At 37.5% G+C, this 20,504-nt stretch overlaps 1 pseudogene; it reads right to left on the bottom strand.

Moving 5' to 3' along the window:
- Positions 1-4,864: 4,864 nt before the first annotated feature.
- Positions 4,865-20,504, bottom strand: part of LOC107497291 — a 40,587-nt pseudogene continuing 24,947 nt past the window's right edge.

A 20,504-nucleotide genomic window follows, 5' to 3' on the forward strand; every position in this document is an offset into this window, starting at 1 on the left:
CATTTTTACTAGTGTAAGAAAACAAAACAACAAGAACGAATTCCCAGAAAATCAACTGTATATAAAATAGAATTTTGGTTTGTAAAGACAACAAATGAGTGGACATAAGGCAAAATGTTAGTAAGTACTTTGAGGGACTTTTCATGTTGAATCCTCACAGGGGCACCATGAGATTATTGTGGGCAACTCAGAAAAGTCCACTGTTAAAGAATAATTCCCTGGACAAATAGTTTAAGATTATTTTGAAGTTGAAAATCATAGGCCAATAATTTGAAGCCATGTAAATTGTGTATTGGAAGAAATTAAATATTCAAATTAATGAATTTATAATTGATTTTAACAGTATGTTTCTTTGGAGGAGATGAAATATCTGCTATTATTGAGAATGGTTCTTAAAGTATAAACCGGCAAAGTAGGTTTAGGCATTAAAATGCCTAACAATGATTGGTCTCTTCCGTTGCCATGGCTAGATTATCTCTCTGAGATGAGAGAGGATATCCTAAAATGTACTGCTTTGCCCCAATGAGATGGAATAGCCTCTTTGATAGAGCTCGAGTTTCAGTCATTGTGGTTCTGCCCAAGGAACCCCAAAGAGAAGGTCATCTTCTCCCAAAGCAGAACTAAAAGACTCAACATGTTTGGAGCTCAAGGCTCTGGGCTCTGCCTTTGCCATTCTTTTGCACTTGTTGTGTTGCTGTCCTCCCGTCAGCCACGCCGACATCTTCAGGGTTAAAGAGCGGTATTGCTTGTTGTGCTAACAGCCTTAACTTATGATTTCGGGGGCTGGGGTAAGTGGCATCAATAAAATGTGTGCATTAGCATGTCCATTTTTCTCCTAAGAATCATTATATCACGTTTTGGTGCCAATGCATGCAAATGCAGGCTAAATAGTTTTAATACTGAAAAGAATCAGACTTTGATTCCTCCCTTCAGAATGATACCTTAATGTTAAAAAAATATTTTCTTTCTATTTTCAAAATGGTATGATGAATCTCCCTTTCTAATTTGGATGCCTTTAATTTTTTGCTTTGTTGAGGACTTCCAATGCTGTGTTGAATAAAAGTATCAAGAGTGGGCATCCTTGTCTTGTTTCTGATTTTGGAGGATAAGCTTTTAGCTTACAATTGAGTATGATGTTAGCTGTGGGTTTGCCATATATGGCCTTTATTGTGTTCATGTAGATTTCTTCTATACCTACTCTCTTGAAAGCCTTTAATGATAAATAAATGTTAAATCTTGTTAGATGCTTTTTCTGAATGTATTGAAATGATCATATGATTTTTATCCTTTACTTTGTTAATGTATGTATCATGTCGATTGACTTGTGGCTGTTGAATCATCTTCGTCTCCCTGGAATAAATCCCACTTGATCATGTGTCTGATACTATTAATGTGTTATTGAATTCAGTTTGCTAAGATTTTGTTGAGGACTTTTACATCAATGCTCACCAGGGATATGTCTCTAATTTTCTTTGTCATGGTGTCTTTGTCTGGTTTTGGTATCAGGGTAATGCTGGCCTCATAAAATGAGTTTGGAAGCATTCTATCCCATTCAGTTTTTTTGTTTGTTTGTTTGTTTGTTTTTGTGGGGGCAGAGGAGGGAATAATTCGAGAAGGATAGGTATTAACTCTTCTTTAAATATTTGACAGAATTCACCCATAAAGCCATTTGGTCCTAGACTTTTGCTTTTTGGAAGTTTTTAAATTGCTGATTCAATTTCATTACTTATAATCACTCTATTCAGATTTTCTATTTATGAGTCAGTCTTGCATTTCTAGGAATTTAGCCATTTCTTCTAGGTTTTACAATTCATTGGCATATAATTGTTTGTAGTAGTCTCTTGTGATACTTTGTGTTTCTGTGGTGTCAGCTGTTACTTTTCTTCTTTCATTTCTACTTTTATTTATTTGGGCCCTGTCACTTTTTTTCTTAATGAGACTGACTGAAGGTTAATTGATTTTGTTTGTCTTTTCAAAAAATCAGCTTTTTCTATCATTGATCTTTTCCATTGTCTTTTTAGTTTCTATTTCATTTATTTCTGCCTTCGTCTTTTTTATTTTCTTCTACTAATTTTGGGCTTTGTTCTTCTTTTTCAAGTTTCTTTAGGAGTAAAGTTAGATTAGTTTTTAGGATTTTTCTGGTTTCTTGAGGCGAGCCTGTTTCACTATGAACTTCTCTCTCAGAACTGCTTTTGATGCATCCCATAGATTTTGGAAAGTTGTATTTGCATTTGTCTCAAAGTGTTATTTGATTTCCTACTTGAAATCATGGTCGAAGCATTGATTGTTTAGTAGCATGCTGTTTAGTCTCCACGTGCTTGTGTTTTTTTCAGTTTTCTTCTAATGGATTTCTAATTTCATGTCATTGTGGTCAGGTAAAATGCTTGATATGACTTCAGTCTTCTTGAATTTATTGACTTCTTTTGTTGCCCAATGTGTTATCTATACTGGAGAATTTTCCATGTACACTTGGAAAGAATGTTTATTTTTCATATTTTGGATGAAATTATCCATATTATCGATTGACTCCCTATGATCTGATCTATCATTAAAGGCCACTGTTTCTTTATTGACTTTCAGTCTGGATGATGTATTCATTGATGAAAGTGAGGGTATTAAAGTCTCTTGTTATTATTCTATTAATGTCAATTTCTGTCTTCATGTCCATTAATACTTGCTTTATATATTTAAATGTTTCTATTTGGGTGCAAACATATTTGTGAATGTTATATCCTCTTGTTGTATTGACCCCTTTATTATTATATAATACCCTTGCCTTTTGTTACAGTCTTCGTTTTAAAGTCTATTTTGTCTGATATGGATATTACTACCCTGGCTTTCTTTCTGTTTCCACTTGCGTGGAATATCTTTTCCCTTCCCTTTACTTTCAGTCTGCATGTGTCTTTAGATCTGAATAAAACTCTCAAAGACAGCATATAGATGGGTCTTCTTTTTATATCTATATAGCTATCCTCTGTCTTTCAATTAAATCATTTAGTCCATTTACATTTAAATAATTATTGATAGGTGAGTACTTATTGACATTTTGTTAATTGTTTTTTGGTTATTTTTGTAGTTCTCTGTTCTTTTCTTTCTCTCTTGGTCTCTTTTCTTATGGTTTGATGGTTTGCTTTACTGTTACGTTTGGGTTTCTTTCTCTTAATTTTTTGTTTATTGTAGGTTTTTGGTTTGTGGTTACTATAAGGTTACTATGTATTGATCTCTTAAAATATATAGTAGTCTATTTTATGCTAATAATTGCTTAAGTTTGAACACATTCTAAAAGCACTACCTTTTGACTCTTCCCATGTTTTATGTTTTTGATGTTATATTTTACATCTTTTTATTTTGCATAACCCCTATTATAGTTATAGTTGATTTTACTCCTTTTGTCTTTTAACCTTTGTCCTCGTTTTTTTAATTGGATGATCCACTATCTTTACTATATATTTGCCTTTACCAGTGGGATTTCTTGTTATATCTATTTCTTATTTGGTTTTGGTCTTTTTTTAATGTTTAAAGAAAACCTTTAATATTTCTTGTTAGGCAGGTTTAGTGGTGGTGATGAACTTTAGTTTTTGCTTGTCTGGAAAACATTGTCTGCCCTTTAATTCTGAATGATTACCTTGCTGGATAAAATATTGTTGGTTCTAAGGTTTTCCCCTTCAGTATTTTAAATATATATTGCTGTTCCCTTCTGGCCTGGAAAGTTTTTGCTGCAAAATCAGCTTATAGCCTTAGGGCTTTTCCTTGTACATGACTTTTTGTTTTTCTCTTGCTTCTTTCAGATTCTTTCTTTATCTTTGATTTCACTATTTTAATTATAATGTGACTTGGTGTGGATCTCTTTGGGTTCATTTGGCTTGAGACTCTGTGCTTCTGGGAACTGCAGGTCTGTTTTCTTACTCAGGTTAGAGAACTTTTTAGCTATTATTATTTTCAAATTAATTTTCTTTTCTTTTCTTTCCCTCTTCTCCTTTTGGCACCACTAAAATGCAAATATTAATATGTTTCATGTTTCCCGGAGGTCCCTTAAATTATCCTCATTTAAAAAAATTCTTTTTTCTTTCTGCTTTTTCTGATTGGGCAATTTCCACTATTCTGTCTTCCAGATCACTGATCCTTTCTTATATATCATCTAATGTATTGTTAATTCTCTCAAGTGTATTTTTCATTTCAGTTATGTTTCAGCTCTTATTGGTTCTTGCATTTTCTAACTCTTTGTTGAAATTATTACTGTTTTTTCATTCTTCCCCTGCGTTCAATGAGGATCCTCATTACCATTACTTTGAATTCGTTTATCAGGAAAATTACTTATCTACATTTAATTATTTTTTTTCCCTTCAGTTTGCCTGGTTCGCTAATTTGGCATACATTTTTTTCTGTCTCATTTTTTTTTTTTGACTCTGTGTTTGTTTCTATAAATTAGGTGTACCATTTGCCTCTCCTGGTCTCAAAGTAGTGGCTTTACGCAGGAGCAATACCTGTATAAACTTCATGTGCTGGGTGTCTTTGGCAGGCTGGTTGGAGCTGGAGTAGGGAGGGGTAGGCTGGGTGAGTCCCAGAGTATGCTGCATTGGGGCCAGGATAGTTGGAGCTAGTGTGGGCTTGGGGTCCTGGGGCATGCTATACTGGGACTGCCTTAGCAGGACCACTGGAGCTGGAATGAGTGTGGGCTGGGGATGGGGGGCGGGTGGCAGTCCTGGGCTGCCTTGGCATGATGGCCAGCTCAGACACAGGCTGAAAGGGTCCTGGAGATTGTCTTGCAAAAGCTGCCTTGTTGGGATCACTGGGACTAGGGAGGGCATGGGCTGGGGCATCCTGGGGCATGCCACACTAGTGCCACCTTGGCAGGATGTCTGGATCAGTCATAGGCTGGCAGAGAGCGAGGGTGGGATGTGTTGTGCAGGGCTGCATTGGCGAAAATGCTGGAGCTAGGGTATATATAATATTTGGGGTCCTGGGGCAGATCACATAGGGACTGGTTTGGCAGGATGGCAGGAGGGGTGCTCTGTGCTGGGGCTACCTTTGCGGGATGGCTGGAACTGCTATGGGCCAGGAGCCCAGGGAACACTGGGGCGGCCTTGGAAGGCCAGCTGGCGTGCCTAAATTGTGCTCTTGCCCATGCTACCAAAGTAAAGGGAGAATGTAAAAAATGGTACTTGCTGGCACCTCTAATTCCAGTTCCCTGCCCATTTTGGCAGATGCTCTAGGGCTAGTGAATGGATTTCTCTCATGTATAGTTTAGGTTCCCTTTAAACTGTTGTTTGTTTGTTTGTTTGTTTGCTGTGTCCTGTGCAGGCAACTCTATGCACAGGCTCCTAAGTGACATCCCTTGGTACTGCAAGTTGTTGCACCAGGGCTCAATTCCTGTCATTACTGTGTTTCAGTCTCTCTCCTTACCATGTCTCAATCCCTCCTACTCTTCTCTTTGTGGTCCCTCTATCATTTGTCATACAGACACTGTTTAATCAGCCCTCAGTTCTTCTTCAGGATGAATTGCACTGTATGCAGGTATATATTCTGTATGTCCGTGGGAGGAGGAAGGCAAGTTCAGGGTTATCCCACATTACCATTTTGAGGAGGTTTAGATGATATTGTTTTTGTAATAAAGTAATAAATGTTATGAAAGTAGAGATAAAACATTTTTATGTAATCTGAAGAAGTGAGAAAAAAGAAATTTTTTTCTTGTTAATGAGAAACATGTTCCTGTTTCTCGTTTCCATCCTAGACTGTTTGCTGCGATTGCATCTGTCATTTTATGCTGAAATGACCTGAAGATAGATGGAAACAATGTGTTCTACAAGCCTGAAAATATCTATCTTGTTACAGTTTTATTAATGCTTATGTGATCACATTGTGCAAAAATTAGTGTATATTATTAACTAAACTCATTCAAGTGCAAATTCTTAATAAAAACATAGAATAAAAACAATTCAGAAGATATTTTAAAAATAATTACTGCTTTATTTCTTCGAGTTCCAGCAGGATTCTGTTTAGTTGTAGACACTTGAATATGTACAAATTGGCATGGGTATAATCCCTAGTTCTCTTTAAGGTAGGTGCCCTTGCCCCTGAGAAAGAAACAAAAGTTTTGGAATACACTTTTATTTATGAAGGTGTTCTCTTTAGTCTTTTGAGGAAAAGAACTGCTGGACAGATGAGTTAAAATATGCTACCCCTGTTCTGACATGTCTATGCATCAAGTCTAGTGGATACAGTGCACTTTAATGACCCTTCTGCAGTCAAAACTGACACTGACCTAACAAAAAGGATTTGGGACAAAGAACTGTATTCACCTGCAAATCAGCTTCAAGCTTCACCACAAGTCCTGTAATTTATGCTGCGGTATTCTGTTTAAGCATATATTTGTGTCTGTATAAATTGAATACTCCTTTGATACTTAAAAACTTTATCCCAAGGTGGGGGAGAATTAGGATCATATTATTTCAGCAGGCAAGCTTTTTTGAGAGGGAAGCTGTGTGGCTTTATCATTTAAGAGCTAAAAGTTATGGGAGTGGGAACTACTGAAATTCCTTTGTCTTTAGAAATGTGGCCTATTTGAGTCATGTTTGTAAATGAAATAGTTTAAAGGCATTTCAAAAGCATGTACATTCAAAAAAATATTATTTGATTCTGAGAGCTATATAAAACTTCAAGTACTTTATAAAAAACCCTAAATATTGAATGATTGAAATTGTTAATGGAAGACTGGGCAGTGAAAAAAACATGGGAGTTGGAGAAATAGAGTGGTATTCAGAGATATAATTAATTTAGAATGTCTCCAGGGCAGGAATTAAATAACCGAAAATTTGAATGGACTTCTGAAGGGTAACCTATTTTTGTTTGGGTCCTATAGTATAGGATATTCAGCTTTAAATGGTGTCTAGGAGTATGGTTCCAAGGAGCTTGAGAGTCTCCAGCTGCTATGAATCCTGGCATAAATCAATAACTAACTTTCAAAATGATAAGAATTCTGAATTGTTAGTGCTTCTGGAGGCACAGCAAAAACAGTTGGAGAATCACCAATGCCTGTTAGTTTTAGAGCAATAATTAGAACATAATTAGCCTAACAGCTCTCTTAAGGATTTTATATTTGGGATGAGAAATGCCAATATTTATCTGCATGATTTCAGTTCACCTATGTTTGTTTGCTTTGTACCAAATTGAGGCAACCCTTACTGTTTGGGATGATTGACTCCGACTGCTAGGGGCTAGCGCCCCTCTGACTCATTCCAAGAATATTGGTTACTCTGCATCCCAGGGAGAAGTGAAGGAAAGAGCTAAAGAGAAAACCTCTAGTAATTATATCTGGGGAATATTTAATGCTGATAAACAGAATATTTCACAGAGATCTTAACTGATCAAGGAGAGTAACTTTTTTTCTGTATAAATGTAACCCAAAAATTCTCCCAAAGCAAGAGTAAATAAAAATCCATCCACTGACACAGCTAATGATGGATAAGAGGTGAAATACAACAGAAAAGAAAGACAGGCTCACAGTGGAGAGTATGCAGAACTGAGAGAAATTTTTCAGATAATAAACACTCACAGTAGGATTTTACAAGGTGTTAGGGAAGAAAATGGCACCAAAGAAATGCATTTAGGGAAGACCACACTGAAATGATGAATTTTAACATCTATAATAAAGAGACCAAAAGTTACTTTTAAATTACACTGTGTTGACGCAAGAAACGTTCAAACCTGTAGAGAATTTTAACGAGTTTATTTGAGCCGAACTGACAACAATTGCTGGGAAGCGAAATCTCAGCAGATTAAGAAAATACTCCAGAGAATGGTAGTTTTGCAGCTTATTTTATACATTAGAATCAAAGGAGGAGATGTCAGGAGGATTCATTGGTGGTAGGTTCAGGGGGTGGGAAAAAGCAAAGTGGGTAAATCTCTGGGATTGGATAAATAGTAAATTGGAGAGGCACACACCTCTTTCACATTGGTGGATACAGGAGAGTTAATAATTAACATTTACAGCACATTGTGATGGTAGTCCAGGGACAAGATAACCATGAGGGGTTCTGTGGTCTTGTGCTCTGGTGCAGTGGGTTGTGCCCTGAGGAGTCTGGATAAAAGGGATTACTTTGGCATTCCAAGGGTATGTTACCATAGATGTAAAAAGACAATAGACAGGCTCACTTAAGGTAAAGATTGACCTTTATCAAGAAAGCTCCAGGCCAGGATGTGACTACCTGCCACTATCTGCTTTTGGTTAGAAATTTTTTATGTTCAGACCATCCTATGTGTTTAGTCTCTGAGTTGGTAGGGCCCACCATGCTGGCCTCCCTTGAGCTTGTCAGGTTAGTATGTAGTCTTTTTTTTTTTTGGTCCACAATTGAAAACATTAACAAAGAAGTGATCACTCTAATAGATATTTGTAAAAGGTATAATTAGTGTCAAATGCAGACAAGGTCTGCAGGTGAAAAGAACTAGATGGCTAATAGGGACCAGAAGCCCAATTAACATAGTGCTGAGTCAATTCCACCAGCTTCTGGGATTCTTTAGGAAGGAGGAGGTGAATGTTGAGCCCAGGACAAGGCTGCGTGTTGTAGAGGTGGGTAAGTGAGAAGGTGTGTTGGAGGGTGAGTGCAGGTTAGCATCTGTATCAGTAACAGAGCATTTGTTAAATTAGTCAAAAAAAATCTCTTGTTAAATTAAACAAAGAGCTCATTAAACTAAAGTGGCTCTAATGCCTAGTCGGCCAAATCTAAGCAAACCAAAATTTAAGTCTGTAAATGTCTTGAGGTTACAAAATCATAATGCTGAGGACAGCCAGTCACAATTAGCCAACTAGGCTTTAAACTATAGCCAAACAAATAATTTTCTTTTTCTGCTTCATATGTCTTTCCCCTGGTTGCAGTCAGAGGAGTGCCATGAACCACTTGTAGTTTGGTGCTGACCGATTCCAGCTGATAAATGCTCAAATGAACTCTTAAACATTTTAAAGCACCTTAGTTTATCTTTTAACACTCCTCTTGAATTCTAGTGAGGGTAGACCCCTTGGGGAGCAACTTTTATTTTGCCGATGTGGATGGCGGGTCAATTTTCTGAGGAAGTTAAGGATGAATCAAACTGTTCCATTTAAAGAAAGTGTGTTGAGACATTGGGGAAGGTAATTCTGGGAGTAGAGAGGAGGCTACAAATTCAGAGAAGTGTTACTGGCACCTGAATTAGGAGAGAAAGTTGGGAGTAAAATAAAAGCATGTTAAAGAAGAGTATTTCTGATGTTTTGCTAGGCAGAGCACAATGGAACCTTTCTCTTTTGCATTTCCTTTCCACATGGACACTTCAGTGAAAGCTGAATTCTGTAAGTTTGGAGTTATGTTGGTATGTGAGATATGACATATAAAGCTTGACTTGAGGGCACATTTGGGAGGATACAGGGAATCCCAGTGAGGTCTAGTTTCATTTGGGTTACAAGTGAATATATTGAATTTTAAAGTGTATGTAATTATTCTTCTGTAATCTATAGTTTGCATTTAATCATTCTTCATCTTTATTTATCTTTAAAAAATACCAATTTAACCTCCCTGTCAGCGCCGAGCTGATTGAGCAGGGAAGGTTTTGGTGGTGAGACACTCAGTTGGAAGTGTGCACGAGGGGCTAACATGAGAATGAAATGGCAGGCACCAACCTTATTGCAGGGAACACGCTTCTACAGGGAACACACCTCTGTGGGAACACACTTCTGCCCCACTAGGGGACTGCATGGGTTTTATATGTTTCAGACAACAATAGTGACTTTCAGCCACACATGTTGTGATACAGTAAACTGAATTGTGCTTACATATGTTAGTCGCGGGTGCCCTACTACATACACTAATGTAACATTCTAAATCAAGGGTTCTATTCCTAGCCCTGAGCCTAGATCACAGCCAGACCTTGGCCAGCCAGGCCTGGGACCCACAATCCTCCAGATGTTGTTACAAACAACCTGAATTGAGGGAATTTTTGCTGGCAATTGCAGTCAGGATTTTGTGCCTGGAGGGTAGAGTAGGTGAATAGATGTTTTTGTGGAATGATCCCAGAAAAAACTCATTTCTTGACATGATATGCCTACAATTTATCATTATTTGCAGATTATTAAGATAGTTTATAAGCTTCTTATCAATTTTGTCAAGATGTAATTTTTTATCCAACTAATGAGGGATTGTTAGCACATAAATAACATTCCAAGAGTGTGTCTTGCCCATTTTAGTAAGTCAAATATACTTATTCAATTGGTGATAAAAGTAAGATCTAAATTCAAGAGCACTTTTATGTCTTTCCTCAGTTGAAGGTATAACACAAAGTAAATTAAGGTTCTGTATAATTTATTGGATTTTTAAAAGGTTTGTGCACTTTTCCTAAAAAATGCCTTGAGGCATTAACAATAAAATTAGATTAAGCATCTGTGTCTACTCAAAGCAATAATGATATATTTGATAGGAAACTAGGAGCATGCAAATCAAGTAAGATGCCCAGTTACCCTTGGAATATTGAAGGATGCATTAAAAATATATGATTATTTTAATAAGGAAGGGCGAAAATCTTTCTTGTGTTCTCTTTTTATATTCTTTGCACTTCTCTTGATAATGTAACCCAGAAAACAAACTACTATTTAGTGATGATATAGAAGCTAAAGTTCAAGGGTTTGTCTTAGAATGTGAATGCCCAAGTCTTTCCTTCTCTCTCTGTTGCCTACTGGAACCCCTCCCCACTCAGACTGCAGGGGGTGGCTCTGCAGGCCTGCATTTCACACACATATTAGTAATCTCTACCCATGTGCTGCTGCTGGGGAGCTGCACCCATCCATCGTTTTATACAGTGGTCTTTTTCAGTAGGCTGCTAGGGGGTCCTTCACATTTATACTTTATTTTTAAAAAGTTTAAAATGTTAAGAAGGAGTAGAAGCATATGGTACCACTCATGTGGGGAATAAAAGGAGCTTTGAAATTTTTCGGTAACTGACTTTATCTTGCACTGTGATCTCTTTTGTGCGAATGGGATGAAAACTAAAACTTGACAATGATAATTAAACCTCTTCTGGCTAAAATGGCTTCTTTTAGATAAATATTCTTTCTGTTCAAAGTTCAAACTCACTATCAGGGCTGTTTGTTTTCAAGTGGTACTGCTTCTCTCTCCTTCTTAGGAAGACTGAGTGTTGTAACAATGGAGAGTAGGTAGTAAAGGACGAGGGCAGAAGGAGGCTCTGGGTCAGGGCGTCTTGTCCTGCTTGTATGTGGGCAGAGACTTCTGCCTCACTGCCTCTTTTGCTGATGTATCTGCTATTGTTCTCTCAGCATCAACGGTGCAGTGGGCTCTAAATTGTTGGGCTGCGCTTGATCATTTCTTCCTTCACCACCTGTGCTTTTCTGATGCCCTGGATACCGGAGGTTTGGCTATGAGTCCCACTTAACCCTAACTTGACAGTTGGCCCTTCTGCTCTCTCACCCCACATCACTTCTCTCAATGTGCTGCTCCTGCAGGCGAACTCACTAGCCAGTAACATCAGCTGTTCTCTCTGGGACAAAGGAAGCTTCTGCATTAGTTACCTGTCATACCTAGGCCCTGCAGAATTTTGGGAACTGTTTCAGGCCCTCTGTCTGTCTAAGCGTGCCATCGCCATTTTATTCCACCATAGTCACCCAAAATCGGCAAGGCCGATTTGAAAGGTTTCCTTTTAGTATTCTCCGTAGCACTTGGCTTCTCCTCTAACTAACCTGGAGTATTTTTATTGCCCCTGTTGACCTGACGCAGATTCGGATCTGTGGGTTTTTATAAACTCTCTTTCCCACTGCTCTTTTCCTCTTAATTTTTCCTGTGAAGAAGCCATTCATATATCGAAAATATAAAGGGAAAAAATAGGCGATCAGTTCCCTATAATCTTGAGTCAAAAAACATGTCCCAGTACCAGCTCTCTGGTGCTTGCCGTGTACTGTGGCATCAAATCCTTTGACACCTGCAAGTGCAGATGTGTGGCCGGCGGCTTTGTTAACAGGTAATTGATTGGGAGAGAAGTAACAGAGGGCATGGAAGGAGGATCTGTCACAAAAATTTTTGTCAATAACTTCATAGTAGCAGCAATCAGGAATGCAGCATAGGTGTCATCTAGAAGTATAGATTTGCTTTCACTCACTCTGTTCATCTCCTCAGTTGAGAAATGAAACTAGCCGAGTAACTTTTATTTGCTTCTTGCCTTTAAGCCCTCTTAGTAAGAATAGAGTAGAAACCAATGGGTAATTTTATTTTTACTATATTCTTATGTAGCAAATTTATCAGTTTGCTAGGACTGCTATAACAACATACCACAGAAATTAATTTTCTCCTAGTTCTAGATACTGGAAGTCCAAGGTCAAAGTATCCACAGGTTTAGTTTCTTCTGAGACCTCTGTTTTTGGCTTGCAGTTGGCCACCTTCTTCCTTTGTCCTCACAAGGTCTTTCCTCTGTGATCCTACATCCCTGTGGGCTCTCCTTTTTTTGAGAACACTATTCATATAGGGCTTTACCTTAATGCCTCATTTCAAATTAATCCCCTCTTTAAAAACCTTATCTCTATATATGGTTGCATTCTGAGGCACTGGATGTTGGGATTTCACCATATGAATTCTGGGCAGGACACAATTCAGCCTGTAAGAGCAATCATATTGTGGAGAATTCAAAGTACTTTTAAATCATAACCATTATTGAAACAAATGTAACACCATCATTACTTTTCAAGTTATAAAACTCAAAAGTAGGGAATGGTTTATTGGAGTTCTCAAAGCTCAGGAGAGAAAGTCAGAACTTAATTCAGTCTTAGTAGAATGAATGGGATATGTGCTCCTGCATTTTTTATTTTATTCTTTTAATTATGTAAATGCCTTACTTAGTAGGTGATTGGTGGGGGAAATTTGAAACCGTACAGAAAAACAGAGAGTTGTTGCCTACTTTATATTCAGTCTCTGTTTTTTTCCAGAAGCTAAACACTGTTAATATTATAATATCTATTCTTCCACTAAACAATATACACAAATATAATTTGTAGATTTGTAAATTTTGATTTTATTTTTTCCAAAGTGGGATAATAGTATATATATTGTAGTCTGGCTTGTTTTTTTCATTTACTATGATGACTTGAAGTTTTTTTCAATGTTAGCATAAGACTAGATTTTTCAGTCTTGGCACTATATACATTTGGGGCCTGATGATTCTTTGTTTGGGTAGAAGTGTCCTGTGCGTTGTAGGATGTTTGGAAGCATCCCCGGCCTCTACTCACTAGATGCCAGTAACACTACATCCTTCCCACTCCTTGCCAATTGTTTCAACCAAAAATGTCCCCAGATGGTCATTGTCAAATGTACCCCTGGTGGGCAATATTGCTCCAAGTTGAAAACTGCTAGTATAAAGATATTTCCCTAATTATTAAGTTTCTGCATGTTGTCCAGAGTATTGATTACACCGTAGTCTATTTACCTTTTCTCCTATTGACGGCCATTTGGAATATTTCTATTTTATTACTATTAGGAGCAACGTTACATTGACCATCCTGAATATGACTCTGTTACCTATGCTAACATGGCATTAGATAAAAATGTCTGGACATTTAGTTGCTGGTTCAAGGAAGATTCACATTTTATATTTTAATAGATGCTATCAAATTATCCCTCAGAACTTTGTATAATTGACATTTCCAAAAGTGATTGTTCATTTCTCCACAGTCTTGCCAATAGTGTATAGTATCAAACTTAATTTTTGCTAGTTAGTATGACTGAGAATTTGTGTCTTGTTTTACTTCTTTAATTACTAGAAGTTGAGCATCTCTGCACTTTATTTCTGCTTCTGAGGTCTATTCATATTTTTTGCCTCCTACCATTTTATATGTAGTTTGATTTGTAGGTATTTTCCATATGTATTTTGACTCCTAATCCTTCTACCAGTACATAATGTTACAAATATTTTCTCCTAATTTGTTATTTTCTAACTTTATTAACACAGCCTTTTGCAAGTGTAAATTTAAACTTTTATATACTTAAGCATTTAAATCTTATTTAGGAAAGCCTTCCAAGCCTATGTTATGTAATACTTTATATTTTTATTTCTTTTTATGTATTTTGATCATGCTTCACTTTTTAACATTTAGATCTTTAATTATCTGTAATCCATCCTTGGTAAATGTTTTTATACAGGGGTATTTTCTCTATTCTTGACCCAAGCATATTTGGGTCAATTATAAACGAGTTTATATAAGCTAATTAGAAGCAACATGACCAAATCTTCATATAGGTTGCTCTGTCTAACATGAATGTGATGACAGAACACAAATAAAACTTATACTTCTTTCTTTATTAAAAATTATTTATAGATCTCCCATCTCTCTATTACATAGAGAGTTTATAGCACTTAGGGCAGGTGAATTTCTGACTATTGTCCCTATTGCCTTCCATTTCTGCTCACTGCTTGGCTACACGTGGATGGAATAGAGCTCTTCCAGAATGGGCAACAGAGGAGCAGGATCTGACGATTTGCAGATAGCAGCTCCTTTTCAGAAAGCAGGATCACCATCCTTATGAGGTCTTCAAATTCCTCATCCACTTTGCCCTGGGCCTGCCTTCCACTGAAATGTGTACCATTCCAGGACACAGGTCTTTTCATTCCCTGGGTTAGTGGGTCTGGTCCGCTTCCATAGAGGCAGGACCTTGGATTGCAAAACAAAGGGGATGACCAGGTGAGGGCCTGGGAGGGCCTAGGAGACAGAGACGTGAAAGGGACTCCTAAAATGGAACAACCCAAGAGCCCTAAGCTTTAGCAGATACAAAGTAAATCAGTGGTTTCTCTATATCTCATTACCAATTCTGCCCTCACAGTGGATGAGTTCAAATCTTTTCGTAGTCACTGCGGATTAATTAAACTTTGTACTCAGGAAGAAGAACAATGAAAGAATAAAAAAAGCCTGAAAAAAAATATAACACTAGTGAGACTACACGAAAAAGAACAAAATACAAATGTAAGTCGGAGGTGACATCTGTTTCTTCTTCTCTGACCTTATCTCCTTATCATCCTCCACCCCACCCTCTCACTGAGCTCCAGCCACCCCCTCCTTCCTGCTGCCCTGGGAACATACCGAAGTGTGTCATTTGGCTGGAACACCTCCTTACCTCTTAGCCACCCGCCTCCCGCAAAAATACCTGCCCTCTCACTCATTTCCCTCTGTCTTGGCACACAGGGAACCTGTTAGAACTTTTCTGAGCATTGTCTATAAATACATGCCTCTCTGGTCACCTGGCCAGAGCTGGTTTTTCTCTGTAGCACTTCCTACCTTCTGCTGTGCTGTGTAGTTATGCACAATGTACACATTCACTTATGCATGTTGATTACTATCTGCTTCTCCCACTGGAATGTAAACCCCAAGAGGGAGTTTCCTGTTTCTTTCGTTCATGCCTGTGTCTTCAGTGCCTAGAATAATAATAATACCTGGTGCTTAATACATTTTTATACTGAATGAATGACTAGACTGAGATGACCTAGCTAAGATATAGGGAAAATAAGGCACGACGTGCCATCTTCTGATTCTGTCTTCTTAGGAACCCCAAAGTATCGTATTTGAAATGAATATGATATTCTGGAATGAAGTAAATATACACTTAGTATATATTTTGTTTAAATCTTGTATGTCTAACTTGTGGGAGTTTAAAGGGCATGTTAAATTTGCTGAAATAAATGCCATTGTCAGTAACTTTGAAATTTTGTGAGATCAGAAAGCAGAAACAAGAGGAGGTAGTGTTACTATAGTAAGTTTCCACTGGCCCGTGGCTGGCCTGTGACTTTCTGAGGCCATCCATGCAAATCTTTCTATTCTAGGCTCTTTTTTAGTAAAGTGCACTTTTAGTCAGAGATTTCTCCTTTTGTGAATAATGGAATCAATAAAAGATTAGCAAGATGTTTCTTGAAAACCAGTGAGTCAGCCAACAGAGTGCAGATATAGGTAAAGACAATACCCTTCTCTTTAGTACCTGTTTCCCAATAAATATGAACATTATCCCTTCACCATGTGATAGTATGTGAAAAATAGAATCAACTGTATACAAATGTAATGAATGCTATTTGTCTATAGAGGGTCAAATAAAACCTGTGAATATTGTTTTGTATACTTTGATAGAAGGTTGGATTTTTTTTTTTTTTACCATATAAAGTAAGAAAAATGAAGTAAATAGAGAGTGTTGCATTGAAGTCAAATTCGTTTCTGATTTCTGTCTCAAATTCAATGTTCTCAGTGAGATTATCCTGAGCCCCTCCACCAGTTTGGGGTTCTCCTAGCATAGAATAAGGAAGTGCTTTTGACTTTCCTAAAAATACTTGCTGGCTTTGTATTCTCATAAACTACATACCTGTCCCATTTGCTCTGTGAGATTGTGGTTTTAAAATCTATGGCTACAGCTGGGACATGTCTTTTAAATTTTTAAAATAAATGTTGAAAATATCAGTTTCATAATAAGATAAAATCAGAGTTTCCCATCCAATTATTTTAAGACATCGCAAATGTTTCTTCAAAATAAGGAATATAATTGAACATATATCAAACTATATTAAAACACTAGAAAATGAGAGGCTGCCCTTTGGCCTCCAAGGATTTTAGTTAAAAAGCATTAAAATAAATACAGGGTATACATCGGGAAGTCACAAAAAAGAAATAGTGAGCAAGCAAAATTAAATTCTTAGTTCTAATTCTCAGGCATTGTGCTGTTTTTTATTGCAGAATTGTGACACAAAAGGAGGGCAAACATATGCAGAAAGACAAATTAATAGAAATTTTCCTTTGAGCGAACAATGCAATTACTAAGATCACCAAGCTGAATATCTAAGCTTTATGAAAAATATGTTGTTTATAGCTTATATGTGCACTGGCAATATGACTGCTAGGACTGTCCCATCCCATAATATATAGTCTTATTAAATGTTATGAAAAATAACGTAAAAATTCACTTGGATTTTTTAACAAATAGTTTTGTATCTGCTATTGAGTCATTTGCATTTTTTTTTCTGGAGTCTTTTGTTTAGTTTTGAACATGTTAGCATTTGCCTTAACGTCAGTTATGACAGAATCATCGACTACAGGCTTTCATTCGCAGGGACGACACTCAGGAAGAGGTTAATGGATGCTTTCTTGAAAACTTTATTCCAGGTGGGACTTGTAATGCTGTGGCTCTTTGGTTCAATCTAAATATCATCGGTTTAATAGCTTCACTGACCTAATGAGCTACTGCTAGTGACTCATGGAGAGCCCATCGGTTCAGTGGGAATCCTTAGATATAACATCATGGCTACACAGTGGATCTAGAAGAAACCACTCATTTATTGATGATGGTGAAATGAAGTGGAAATGGTTTGCAGTGGATATAAAATGTAAGCCAGGGCTAGAGACGATATTTGCAGAAAACAGTACCCATAAAACTGTCAGAAAAAATAAATTTTCTTTCATTAAAAACAGAAAAACTTAAAAAAAAACCCATCTTTCTATTTAAACTTAACTTATCTGACTCATGTGATGGTCATTGTTCCTTCCCCCCTCCCTTATAGACAGCCACTAGGTATTTGGACAGGCAATAGAGCATATGCATTTATTTCTGAAAAGAGATACAGGAACGGATGGCTTAGAAACCAGAATGTTTTTCTCTTTCTCTTTCCTATCTGAATATTCATACACTTGCTCTTCCCTCTGTCAGGCACACAGTGTTGGATATCAGCATATTACCAAGGATACTATCAAGATTGCAAACTTCTTTCTGCATGTCGTGCTTTTATAGGGCATCAAATCTGGAAATAATCACTGACAATTACTACTGTTAGTTACATAGTATGACAGAGACCCTTAGACTATTACCCTTTCATAGCATTTTCATTACAAATCCCATTAAAATGTGATTTATTGTCTCAAGTACCCCATACATTATCCCCAATCACTGCTCAGGCTGATATTATAAACCACTCCATACCTTTCTTTTTTGATCTATCAAACAAAACTAAGACACAACTATTCAAAATCTGTGTATATGTCATTGTAAAAGAATGCCTATTGAGTTTTAAAAGGAACTACACTTTTATGTGAGACTGCCTTTAATGAGGGTTCATACTATTCATTTATTTTATTATTATTGGCATTAACTAGCACAGGAGCTCTATCTTTTGAAAGTGCTGTTTAAGTTTCTAATAGTTAATTTCCATGAATATTAAGTACTAAGTGATAATGAATATAATGAAGACAATCCTGGAGGGAGGGAGGAGGATTTCTTTAATTCTAATTTATCATGAGAATCATAACAATACAGGTGCTTTTAACCTTGAAGGTTCCACTGCTTTGTTGATAATTTCATAAGCTGTCTCAAAACTCCTCCCTTAGCCCTGTGTATGTGTGCAGTGGGCTACCAGGCTTGGTTTTATTTAGGCAGGACAGAACTTAGTAGGGACTTACCTAGAAAAAGAGCTTCCCAAAGTGCTAGATATCCTCCAGCCCCCTTCAGGAGACAGGCTCACAGGGCTGTATAACCGAGCAGGCCTGTGGAGTCTCTAGGTTTCTACCTACCTTAGTTCCAGTTTATTATTGGTAGATGATGAGTCCAGCTCTTGCCCAAAAATAAGTGTAATTCTTATTTTTTTTTTAGGCTTGACAATAGGAAATGGCAAAGATACACAGGGAAATCTGCACTCCCTATACCACACTTGGTGTATAACCAATGCATTGCAGTCTCCGGAGGGAGTTGCAGTCAAGGACTCCAGCCCTTTGGCTGGCCATGCTCTCACACGTTTCTGTGTTCCATTCAGAGGCTGCTTTATTGAGGGACTTTGGCAGAAGCCTTTCTCAGGTGCCTCTGCTGAGACCTCCTATCCAGGGGAGGGAGGGAAAACCTTAAAGACCCTTTCCTCTCCATCTCGTTCTACCCTCTGCTCTTCCCCTCCAGGTCCTCGAAACTGCAAGAGCCTTTTGTTTGGGGCTCTCTTGGCATTGAGATGATCTCCCACATCTGAGCTGATCCACCTGACCCTGATCCATGGGTAAAATGGAACAGTGAAAGAACTAGCATTTTCTCCTGTTTGACCTCTTGCTTATACCATTGCAATAAATGATTACAAACTTGACTGTTTCATTTTGGCTTGTTATCTTAATTGACCACTCCAAAACTTGGCAACTCAGCTCAGCTCTTGACAGTTGATATTACTTTTGTGTAGAATCGCCTCACTTCATCCAATTTCATATCTGAATTCTGAACATCAGAATTCAAGCCAGAAGTCTAACTATTGAACCATACCTTGCAGTAGTATATAGAAAGGGGGAATACTCTGGTGATTATTACCAGGACAACTGTTTTAGTAGGTGAGGCCAATTCTAAGTACAGTGATTTAGTCTCACAAATGAACTATCTTTCTTTTTCTGTCTGCCATATATTTTCTACCTTCAAAGTAGAAATTTTAACCAATAATGTCTCTAATTAAATAATAATTAACATTTATTGAATGAATACTTTGTGCCATACACTATGCCGGCCATAGATAATAAAAAAAAAAACCTCACAAGTTCTGTATTACATGTTGGAGCCAAGTGAAGGTGGGTAATGCTTAAAAGCAGATGAGTACAGCATTGTTTGCAGAAGGTTGTTCTTTGTTAGTAGCAGGTTGCTGACTAGTTGTTGGTGGATATGGAGATGAGTAGGTGGAAGACTATGTGGCTGGCAAAACTCAGGTGACATCACTATCCTGACCATGTAGGGTGGAGCTCAAAGTATGGCACTAATTTTACCATGTCACTGAAATGTCATGTGGGAAAAAATCAGATTAGTCACATAAATGGAAGCAATATGGTAAGTATAGTGAAGGTCCTTGTGCTATGTAGAATTGTTGGTATATTAATGTATGGTCGCCCTGGCTAATCCTGCAAACAGACTGTAACCCTAAAGATTTCACTTCAGCCCTGTATACACAAGCAGAGGCTGGTAGACAAGGCAGTGAGGTTGCTGATTTATCTATTGTTCTGATGAGGATTGGCTTATTAACTGGACCAGGAGGAGGGTATGAATGATGATAGTTGTGCAGACTAGTAAGTGGGAAAGACTTTTGAGCAGGTACTCAGAGGTCATTTATGACTGGCTAATTTGTGGAATGAAAGAGACTTGAATCTTAGGTATATTAAATACAAGAACTTTTGCTTTCTGTTTCAAGGTAGAAAATTGAAAAAGGCCATTGCTCTCACTATAAGAATGAGAACAACACAATAAATTTGAATAGCAAAGAGCTAAAAGAATCACGAGCAAATTAAAGTCTAGAAAAAAATAAGCCCTTTCCAGCAGAGAAAGACTCATGACTACTTTCTTTGATGGAATGGCAGAAGGGGGCACCAACCTACCTCAAACTGGTAAGACAAAACCAGATGAATGTTTAATAAATGTTTAACAATGTATGTGGTAGGTTTGTTGAATTAGACCCCAAGGAGCCCTAGTCAGAGAGTAAAGCCACATCTGCCTTCCAGTTCTCACCACTGAGAG

This window comes from Rousettus aegyptiacus, unplaced genomic scaffold (genome assembly GCF_014176215.1).
Source record: "Rousettus aegyptiacus isolate mRouAeg1 unplaced genomic scaffold, mRouAeg1.p scaffold_m13_p_4, whole genome shotgun sequence".
Taxonomy (NCBI): Eukaryota; Metazoa; Chordata; class Mammalia; order Chiroptera; family Pteropodidae; genus Rousettus; species Rousettus aegyptiacus.